The sequence below is a fragment of the Misgurnus anguillicaudatus genome, chromosome 16, assembly GCF_027580225.2.
Source record: "Misgurnus anguillicaudatus chromosome 16, ASM2758022v2, whole genome shotgun sequence".
In the NCBI taxonomy this organism is placed as follows: domain Eukaryota; kingdom Metazoa; phylum Chordata; class Actinopteri; order Cypriniformes; family Cobitidae; genus Misgurnus; species Misgurnus anguillicaudatus.
This window is the reverse complement of record NC_073352.2, coordinates 37,140,754-37,152,562: the sequence shown is the minus strand read 5'-3', so window position 1 is coordinate 37,152,562 and position 11,809 is coordinate 37,140,754. Positions and strand designations below refer to the sequence as shown.

At 37.2% G+C, this 11,809-nt stretch overlaps 1 long non-coding RNA gene across 1 annotated transcript; it reads right to left on the bottom strand.

Annotated features, from left to right (window-relative positions):
- Positions 1-702: 702 nt before the first annotated feature.
- LOC141350093 (uncharacterized) lies at positions 703-10,119 on the bottom strand. Its single transcript, XR_012358063.1, has 3 exons — positions 9,853-10,119; positions 4,950-5,078; positions 703-4,487 (listed from the first exon to the last, which is right to left on the bottom strand). It is a non-coding gene; the product is annotated as an uncharacterized lncRNA (long non-coding RNA).
- Positions 10,120-11,809: the final 1,690 nt, after the last annotated feature.

Here is an 11,809-nt window from a genome sequence, read left to right as displayed (position 1 = left end):
CTCCGCAAGTCCGCATCGCAAGACTTCACACCCGCGTCTCCCAAAACGAATGATGCGTTAAAACTTTACACAGACACACGCCCAACAATATTTACAAGCCTGGCTCCTTATTTAAAACAAACTGAAATACCATTTAACTTGGTTGCTAATGTCACTTGAATGAAATGACTTTTAACGCATTTGGATATTATATTCATTTTAAAAATCCCAAATGTAGCTATTTAATATTTTGATAGTTATGAAGTTGAGTATTACAGTTCTTTGTTTACAAAAAACAAACATGCATTCAAATCTTTCCAGTTAAACTCAGTCACCCATTTAAATATTTTAACTTCTTGTTAAAGTTGAAGCTATAATGAACCTACTTATTTAAATACGGTTACAGTGTTCATTTCATTAATATGTGTAAAGAACTGTATGCAAAGTGTTTTCTATTAAAATAAATTCTTCTGATACACGTGTACACAAAAACACAAACTGAATTTAAGAGGTATGATACATTATCTAAGAGATTTAGGTATTACGTGACACAAGTAGCTCTCGACCACTTTTATTTTTTAGAATGTATGGTACAGTATTTTGTTTACTATTTGTACTGTCATGGCAGTGATGGTGCTGTCAGTTTACCTTGTTGTTGCATTTCAAAAGTGCAGAATAAATTGTGACACTGAATTTGAAACATCACATTTGTAATTTCTGCATCTATTATTAAAGTATTTATTAGTAATAAAGTGGAAATTAGTAGATTTGGTTACCATTTTGATTTACGTTGTGCGCCCCTACATTTTCTGGTTGTGCTCATAAAATTTTCAGTTGGGGGCCACTGTGCTCCTAGCGAAAAAAGTTAGTCTGGAGCCCTGGTGCCTCACAAAAGCCAACGCAAGTATCGCTTGTTCATTCGCTGTAAAAAAGTTATTGCCCCTTTTAATTAAGGTGATTCTTAGAGTTCTGATGGTTTGTGCAGAAGTTAAGTCTATAGTGATATTGCCCTTCTTTTACTCTCTCTCTCTCTCTCTCTCTCTCTCTCTCTCTCTCTCTTAATTTTCCATTCTTTCTCTTTCATATATGTTTCTTGTTTGTTTGTATGTATGTATAGTTAGTCTGGTGTGTTTTTGTAGTGTAACATAGTTTAATAAACCGGTTTTGCATTTCACAATTGAATTGTTTCTGTGTTCAATGCTAATGAAATCAATGTCACTTAGGCTATGTTTACATTAATGCGTTTATCCTTTAAAACGCGTTACTTTTGCTACGTTTACGCCTTTCATCTACACTACAGCACCGTTTTCGACCCTCATAAACGGATTCGTTCGCAAACGCTGAAGACCCTGTTTTAGTTTGAGAACTCAGACGTTGCACTGCAGGGTAAACGAACATAGACGGAGTCTTATGTAAACGAACAGCTAATGTTAACGTGACGGCGCATCATTTTCAAAGTAAAAAATATTTTATTCAGGTAAATGGAGGTTTGCTACGGAGGTTTTGCCAAAAATAGTAAACCTCTACAAACCAGCTATTATAAATGCTATATCAGATTGTTTTAACATGTACCCTTATAGATAATGTCTGTTTTATATTTATGTTTGAGTATTGTTGAGTTTGAATATTATTGTAATGCTGTTTATGTTTTGTTTAAATTTAGTTAGCTTATTACGAAAGATAGACTGTAATTTTAAACGCCATAGGGCGTTGTAAAGGCCAATATGAAGGGAGAATTGTAATGGGTCAGACATTATTTTCGAGTTTAATTGAAGTTTTGTTTGCTAAAAATTAAATTTACATTTAAAATTAATTTTGTTTCATATCATTTGTCACTTAATTTTAATCGATGTTTTGTTGATAAGTTTTGTTATATAAATTAATAAAAACAATAAAATCAATATCATTAATATTTAATACTCGTTTAGCCGATTGCGCTTTTTGCTATTTCTGTGTTGCTAGCGGAGGACGTGCACGGACCTCGCACACTTTTAAAAATTGACATCATATTAATTTTTAATACTTAAGCCGGCCACGCTTTTTGTCGGAGAACGTGTGTGAGGGAACACAACCACAAACGCACTGAACAGCGACAGGTGAGGGAAGATAAGTTATTTGGTGTTTTTCTGAAGAATACAGTCAGTTCACGAAAATTTTTAAATGGACTAAGATCATAAATATGAACTGCGAACATTGAACTATTATAAATATAACAGCGTAAAATGGCTGAAGAGGAACTCCCTACATTAAAGCAATAAGCATTTCTGTAGGCTAAAGCTATACTTCACCTCTTATTATGTTTGATTGAAGTTTGCATTTGCAGAAATTTATTTTTGCTTCAAGTTCGCTTCTGTTTAGTACTGTTCACTTGAATGCTTCCTTTTTAAATCATAAAGACCTTTCTGTTTGGTTTAAAACATCAACATTAACCCATTAAAGGCGGAGTCCACGATGTTTGAAAAACGCGTTGGAAAAGGAGACGGGCCGACTACCAAAACACACTTATAGCCAATCAAATCAAATCAAATGCCGGGTTGCGTATGTGTGGGGCGGGTCTATCAACAGAAGGTCCAGATTCTATTGGGGTAGGGGCGTGTTTGTTTAGGTGATTTCAAATATCAACATTGGCTTTCAAACATCATGGACTCCGCCTTTAATCAAATTAATTTGTAGGTGGGAAGTTAGAACAATATAAGACTTTCTCAAACACATTTTTATAGGTTCAAAAATAGTGTCTGTTGTAGTTGCTGGAAAAGGATCCAGGTATTAATTCTTGTCATTGTCGCACACCCCTAATCTGCATAAATGTGCAAAGGTAAGCTATTATTAGAGTAATAATTTATTTTACACTTTAATGCGCATGCCCAGTTACGTGATTGGTCATGTTTCATGCGTTTATGGTGGTGTATAGTGTGGATGAAGATTATTTTTAAAATGCCAGTATAAACGAGGATTGTTTTCATTTTAAAATGCCGTTTTAAAACGCAAATGCTCTAATGTAAACGGCCTTAATCTGCCTTTTAAGATCTTAAAGCTACATGCTTAATAATACTTTATAGCAGTAAGAATGTTATTTTCTAAAGGCCACGGAATTAACTTGTTAATGTACAAATTATGAGTATTTGCTAGACAAATGTATTAATTAATTTTTATTATTATTCTGCTAAATCACTTAAAATCTTAATAATTTGTATAATTAACTGTACTTATTCCATTTGACCTAAATCTGTGAATTTCCCCAAATTCCCGTAGTGTTTCGGTTGGAGGTTTATAGTGTTTTAAATAACGCCGTTCTCCTCCTCCGGCTGAATTCGCTACATAAGTTAATTTTAGTTAATACAAATAAAGCTTTTAATTGTTTGTTCATGTTAGTTTAATGTATTTGCTAAAAACAAAAACCAAAAGAGTGAAAGTGACATTTTTGTCAAGTATGGAACACACACTAAATGTGACCTCTGCATTTAACTCATCGTGAATACTGAAAACACACAGTGCAAATGGTGAACAAACACACACTTGGAACAGGGAGCACTATAGTGCCCATGGACCAATTGGTGTTAAGGTGCCTTGCTCAAGGGCACCTCACTCGCAACCTGCCAGTCGTGAGACTCGAACTGGCAATAAGTGTAAGATTGAGAGTGGTTTACCTGGTGTTGCACTGTTTTCGGTGGCTTGAAAGCATGTGCAGAGGCACTTCTTGGTTGCACGTTCTGCATATTTGTTTCAAAGTATAATTCTCCACATTCCCATTCTGTAATATTATTTAAACAGACATTAGTGAAGAACATAAAAACTAAACACAGAAAAAAAACTGACATTTCTTACCTGTTGCCCGTTTGCATTAAGTGGGAGATCGCATTGTAAGGGTACAATGTATGCCACAGCTTTATTAAGATTGCTTCTGTTTTTTAAAAATTCTACAGAATACCCTCCTGGCGGGATAGGTATGTCAAATAGCTGTTTGCTCTGGCCACACCGCATTAGCTTAAAGCCTCCAGCCATCTTAAGAGCAGAAAACGCTTCCTCAATGGTATTAATAAAATCAGATGGTGTGCATTGCACATCATCAAATCTCAGTTTTTTTTCCCAAGCCCGTTCGCCTGTAAGCACATGCTTTCTTCCAGCGTTGGTATTTCTACAGTATTCATTAGAGAGCAGCAGAAAAATGTGTGCTCCCATGGCTGGGTAAGATGGTTTTTTTTTTCTTTTTAAACCTTTATAAGGCTGGAACAGCCTGCTCAAACTAGCAGTTACAGATTCCGGACGATGAGATGAAAACTGACCCATACCAAGGAAGGGGGCACGGACAGTCTGTCCTGTCAGATCAGTGGTTGGTCCAGGGAGACCAGCAGTAGGTCCAGGCAGTCGAGTGATCGATCCAGGGGGTATAGCGGTAAGTCTTCCGGCGGGTACAGCGAACGGTCCTGCGGGTGCAGCGGTCGGTCCTGCGGGTGCAGCGGTCGGTCCTGCGGGTGCAGCGGTCGGTCCTGCGGGTGCAGCGGTCGGTCCTGCGCAGTGTTGGGGAAAGTTACTTTTAAAAGTAATGCATTACAATATCAAGTTACTCCCAAAAAAAGTAACTAATTGCATTACTTAGTTACTTTTCATGGAAAGTAATGCTTACGTTACTTTTAGTTACTTTTGCGTTACTTTTTCTTGGCTAAAGCTTGATCTCTTTCAGGCCTTGCTTTTATGACTGAAAAGTTCTGCATTCAGAAATTGCATATTTCATCACAAAAATGTTTAGCTCTGGCCTGCCATCTCAGTTTCTGACTCAAACTGTTTCCACACAGGCACAGAGAGTGCATACCTTTAGTTTAATTCAGTACATATTTTTTATCAAATTAATTAAACTAGAAAAGTAACTTGAGTTACTTTTTTGAAAAAGTAACTCAAATATTAATGTGTACATTTAAAAAGTAATGCGTTACTTTACTCGTTACTTCAGAAAAGTAATATTATTACGTAACTCAAGTTACTTGTAATGCGTTACCCCCAACACTGGTCCTGCGGGTGCAGCGGTCGGTCCTGCGGGTGCAGCCTGCACACTTGTTTGGTGCCTCAGGAGATGGCTAAGCTCCATTATAAGAGCACTTGCCCTGTTGGAAAAAATAAAAAGCAAGGAAGCATGAAATAGCTCTGTAGGTAAAAAAGTAAAAGCTGTTATTTTTTATTACTGTGTTGGTGTTTGTCTTTGGTTGGCTTAATCTCTGCATTTACTAGCTGCAAAATCTTAGCCTGGCTAACACCAGACCAGTCTCATAGAAAATGAGACGTGGTCTGGGAACCATATGCTCATTTTCTCGTATTTGAGGCGTGGTTTACGAATGCCCAGAGCCATTTATTGAGCGCTACGAATGTCTGTCAAACATGTCTGTACGCAGCTCATAGCCAATCGTTTAAATTTTACCAGATTACGTATGTAGAGCGTATGTAAACAAATTTTATCGGGTACGAGTGCAGCTGAGAGCTATGCAACTAAACCGGTAGCTGTATATTATATTGAAAAGCAACACATTTTAGTGGCACTACGACAACCACCGTACACGCATAATGACAATGATATTAATAAATACCACTTACAATTTATAACTTATATGTACTTCGTCGACGACGATGCCTAGCAGGTTGGTCCTATAAAACTCCGTGTTTATCATGTCTTGCCATATAGACGGTTTCATCAGACACACGTGATTCACGTCTGGATCCGAACCTTACTTCCGGTTTCATTTTTTTAATGGTCTGACTAGTTACTAAACTGATCTCTTGAACGAATGCCTCGTCGAAAATAACAAATGTTTTGGTTTCCTAGATAATCTATGGGTTGTTTTTTTTGCTTGTTATATAAACTACGTTTAAAAACGTTTTATTTATTCTTAGCGGAGTTTACCGGAAGTTACGTGCGGACCGCGACAGCCGCTTGTTTATGTTGTTACTGCTGAAACCGTCTATACAAACATCCTTCTTGGATATTAAATAGCCCAGTTTAACGCCAAAAGGTGCTCTTTTTTTAAAAGGATAGTTCGGCCAAAAATGATATTAAACCACTGATCTATATAAATGACTGGATTGCGCATAGAACGCTTACGTAACAGCGTGAGGTGAAGCCAGTGCAGAGTTCGAGCAGCCATCTTGGTATACCCAACCGGCAGAGGGCGTCATTGACTTCTATTCAAAATCATGATCTAAATTCACCCGCTTTACAGCGTATCAGTCACTTTTAGGATTCATTTTTAGGATATGTGTACATAAATTAATAGTTAATTCTGGTGTTATTTGCAATGTTTATGTTTTAATCGGGCAGGATAATGGATTTATAAAAAACAGTTAAGGTGAGTGTGTCTGCTGCATTCTGTTAATGACATGGATATAAAGAAAGTTGTTTTTTTTTAGATTCAGCTACACCGTTATTTCTCTAAATAAGTTTAGGTGACTTGTAATTTCAGATAACATAATTACAAAACCACCAAATTATTGCATGCATATACAGTACAAAGCATATTTATTTAGATTTCAAAATGAGCACGTTTGTCATTAATAATAGGCTGGTCGGCCGCTGATCTGATACTGTAATAAAGATGAATGTAATTGATTAAAAAGCAAAATGTACAACTTTCAGTAAATAACTATGTACATGTTTAGGAGGTTTGTGTTGTAATAATGTACAGGATAACTTCAGATATAAAAACGAAGACTAGTAAAGTGATGTTTTATCATTAAAATCTGATAACGTCCATTGATTTAATGGAATGTTTGGGTATACCAACATGGCGGCGCGGTGGCTTAACAAGTGTGACGTCATGCGCAATCCAGTCATTTATATAGATCAGTGTATTAAACCCATGATTAACTCACCCCCAAGCTGTCCGAGTTGCATATGTCCATCGTTTTTCAGACAAACACATTTTCGGATATTTTAGAAAATGTTTTAGATCTTTCAGTTAATTAAATGTAATGTTACGGGATCCACGACCTTCAAGTCCAAAAAAGTGCGTCCATCCTTCACAAATTAAATCCAAACGGCTCCAGGATGATAAACAAAGGTATTCTGAGGGTAATCCGCGCGGTGTTGTTGTAGAAATATAAATATTTAAAACTTTATTAACGAAATTAAATACCTTCCGGTAGCGCCGCCATCTTAGTCGCGTCCGCATTCAGGATGAGATCTAAGATGGCGGCGCTACCGGTTATTTTCCTTTATATAGTTTTAAATTTGGATATTTCAACAACACCACCGCGCGGAAGACCTTTATTTATCATCCTGGAGCCGTTTGGATTTATCTTGTGAAGGATGGATGCACATATTTTTTATCATGGGTTTAATATCATTTTTGGCCGAACTATACTTTTAATATCACACTATTGTGACTTGCCACATCTACTGGCAGGATGAGTTTCATATTTTAAAAAGAATAAACTTAAATTTAGACATCTGCCATTTTAGATTACGGTATTCAAAAAATATATATTTTTGCATCTGAATTTAATTTGTATAGGGGTTACTTCATTTAATCTAATTGCCAACTTTATTTCGCGAAAATGATATATAAAAATTAATGTGATTATTAATGTCAAATGTCTCTGAAATAAAATAACTTGTGAAAATTATCACTTAAAGATTCTGTGTAACGTTAAGTGAATCATCATTTACTGTAACGTTAGGCAACGACAAAATCCCACATCATTATTAATGTTACACCCAGCTTGTATTAACTTCTTTCGACTCGGCTGTCTCGTATTTAAAAAATTAACACTTTAAATAAAAAAAGTGAGTTATAGGACTAATGTTATTAAAAACTAATTTACCTTTGATGCTCTGAAGACATTCTCTCCGATGCAGAAACCACAAACGGAAATGTTGATTTTGGCGCAAATCCGCCTTTTCATATGTAGGGGCGTGGTCAATAACTGTCTTTTCAAATTGATTGGCACAACATTGATGTCAATCTATATCGAGACCAACGGGATACATTTAAATATTTTTATTCTGCTTTTTATTTTAACCTACTTAACAAATATTTCATATCGTCCAATATATTAACTTATTTTATAATTAATTAATTAATAAATCAAAACACACAAGTGTCTGATGAATTAAGACAGACTGCTTTCTACGAAGAGGCCAATAACAAACAAAAAAGACAAACACAGTCAATGCAACATGAACAATCAGGATGGTTGAGAAGCAAGACTATTCAAGTTGATCGGCAGCAGTGGCAGACACTTAACCGTGCTGGGTGTGTTTCATAGTTGCTAACTGATCAGGGAGTCGGCCATTTTAAAGGCTGTCACAACCGCAAAATCCTTCCAGTGCATTGGAACCTTCGTTCCCTAAAAATGCCCATAATGCAACGAAAAAATCAGTGAGCATCGATACCGGAAATCACGTGACCTTTTCTGAAACTCGTCAACCGAAAATCACGTGGGCCAACTTAAAATTTATGAAATGTGACAGAACTTTTCATACAAACATTTCTTTTAGTTTTAAATATAAACACACATTACAAGTTTTAAATTCCCCTAACCTCTAAGGTCTGGAGGGGAGATAAGAGAAAAAAGGCGACCCACTTCAATCCTCTGTCCCAGAGGATTGACAACACCAGATGGTATAATAAAAGAAAAGGCTTTATTCAGAATTAAGAAACAGAACAGGATACTAGGGAGCAAAGGCTCAGGGGAGAGCAAGGACTAAAAATAACAATTAAAACAATACACTGACTACTTTTGGGAGCAGTCCTAACTAACCTAAGAGAGGTTAAACAAAAAGAAATAAACTTTCCTCAACTCCCTAGCTATTGAGAGTGAGGAGTCACGTGCCGATTTGGGCGGAGTCTGGGCCAGTCGGCCATGATGGTAGGAGACGCTGTCGGTTGCCAGAGGCAACTTCACAGAGGCGCGACTTCCAAAGCTCTTAATTTATTATTTCGGCAGGACAGAGACGATCTACAAATACGATAAAGAAAAGGAATATGGCAATGCAAAAAGATAAGGCTAAAGAAAGGGACCTTACAGGAACAAGCTCACAAACAGCGTTGTACTAGCAAAGGTAACTTAAGTTTCTTCACATGCGTTTAGTGTATTTTAATTACATTGCATTTAGCAGACACTTCTTGACCAAAATGACAAAGTAATTAACTGCAACGGTTTCTAAACACGAGATGTCCAATGTACACAAACGTTTCCAACATGTTGTGATGTAGAATATTTAGGTATTTAGTTGTAATTTGATTTTAGCCCAATACCACTGTTGTAACTTTACCAGGTTTTTGTGTTGGGGCTGCAAAGTGCCTATGGTAGTTATATGTGTGATTGCAAGATGTAAATGATTAAAGATTAAAGCCATTAACCGTGTGGGTAACACTTTACTAGAAGGGCTGTGCATAAGACTGACATAAAACTTTCATAATTATTTATGACATGACATGTCATGAATATAAATGAGGTTTTATGCATGTTTATGACAACGCAAGTGTCATACATTCAATTATGACATTTTTAATGCAAATATGCCATTGTTTGAGATGTCTTTGTTATGCATAATGGTGTCTTCATTTCGGTAACCTAAAAACGGTATTCCACTGTTCGTATGTCTTCCATATTTATCGTGTGAGGTACTGGAGCAGTTTTTAACGCAGCAGTAACTGCGGGGCATGGTAAAACAGTGTAGAATTGCGAAAAACTACCCTACTACGGAGCTAAGAACACACGTAAACAATCATGTTCTGCCGCCGGAATCCTGCCAACATGGCGGAAAGGGGGAGGGGCTCTGTACGATGACGACAGCTCCTCACTCTCAATACATAAAAAAAAAAACCCCAGATAAAACAGTATTAAAGGAAAAAGGCACTCACCACCTACAACAAACAAACATACCTTCTCCTTAATGTTTAGTTGTAGTAAGATCAATTTCACTGAATACCAGCCACTGCTAAACCACAATTACTATCTCTGAATGTCAAAACATATCAATACAGCTTTCAATCTGGAGAAGTGTGGACTGCTCTCTTATACTCTCCGTCTCAGGCACACTCACAAACAAGTTGCAGGTGCTGATGATTAGGCCTGAAAGTGAGTAGAGAGAGAGAGAGAGAGACAGAGAGAGAGAGACAGAGAGAGAGAGACAAAGAGAGAGAGACAGAGAGAGAGAGAGAGAGAGAAAGCAAAAAACACAGGTCACACAACCAGTCCCACACTTTCAGAAAGTAAATCAAAAAGGTTCAGGAAAAAAATCATCATAATAGTATTAACATAACACGTCCTGGGATGAAACAAAAGACTGTAAGGGACCACAATTTACTCAATATTTAAAATATTTTTACATTTGACGTTTAATTATACTCCTCCAATTTTATGCATGTGTAACAGAATAATGATTATTTTTTTGCAATGTACTGTTTAAAATTGAAGTCAGAGAGATGTTGGTTTTACTGGTTGTTGATGAGTAACAGCTGTGAATGATCATTCACAACCCACTTAAGCACCCACATGACAGAAAAATAAGTGAACAGTGTCCCAATGTCAAGTGAGCTAGGGTCCTTACTAGTGCCCGAACCTGTGTACACGATATACTGATTCACGACCTCGGGAGCTAGGGAACGAAATGAGAGACATGGTTTGTTTCAGGAAGCCAAGCTGCATGGCTAAGGATGACAGGCAGAAATATTGAAACAGCAGAAATAAGAGCCAAGGTGGACCCATAGGAACAAGAGTACATGTGGAGGGAATCCTGAGCCAGTGGACGAGAGACTAGGGAAGATGGCATGAGCAATAGCCTACAGAGACACATAGAGAGGGAAAGTTAGACCACTGGCAAACTTACTGGACACATTGAGAAATTAGATCTTCAGGAGAAAATACAAGACTAAGGTAGAACTACAATTACAGGACTAGAAGCATATTAATTACTAAACTGGACAAGACTAGAGAAATACAGCATAACACCAAAACAAAAGCACCAGATGAGGTACAACATGGGGAAAATAGAGAACAAAACAAAACAGGTCAGTTGAGTGCACTGCTAGACAAAAATTAATGAGTTAAGATGGAAAGACGTGATCATGTCAGTTAAGCACATTGTGGGCTGTCAAAACAATGCTGCATGCACAATAACCACAAACTAAAACACACAAAGACAAATTCAAATTTATGACATCACAAAAATATTTAGATGGCAGAGTCACGACTACCGTATTAAAACATTAAAAAAAATGTTAAAAGTAAAAAATAAGAGTAACGCTTACATACCTAGGTTTGTGCAGCCATAAAGACTTGGATCTCGGACATGGCTTTAAGGTAAATATCTGCACCAAACACCTCACTAGTCATAAAGGGGTCAATAGTAGTTCTTAAATGCCCATTAACTCTCTGAAGCAGGTCCACAGGAGCTGCTGGAATCTCAGCAATGTCTGCATCAGGTGCTGCCACTGGCCCACCCCAGTCAATGCCCCAGTGTGTAGCATCAATCTATCGAAAAATGAACCAGATTAGGTAAATATGAGTGAGTTTGTCTGAACACAGTCTAATGTGTAACAAGGAAAAATGTAACACCTGTTCAGGATCGACTTGCTGCCCTAAAAGGAGACCAGCCATCCACAATTGCTGTGGAGACCTGTTTCCCTCAGTTGTAAGTGGATGCCTGTCCCACATCAGGGTGAACTGATGAAGATGCCAGTTCAGTCTTGGCAGAAAGACATAGTGCAAGCCTATTAAATGAAGGTCTTGATCAGGATCCAGTACACCAATACTTTCAAGGTACCGGAAGGTGGTGTAATAATTGCAAACAACTATACACCACACATCACGCCAAAGCCTTTCAATTCTCTGGTTGTGT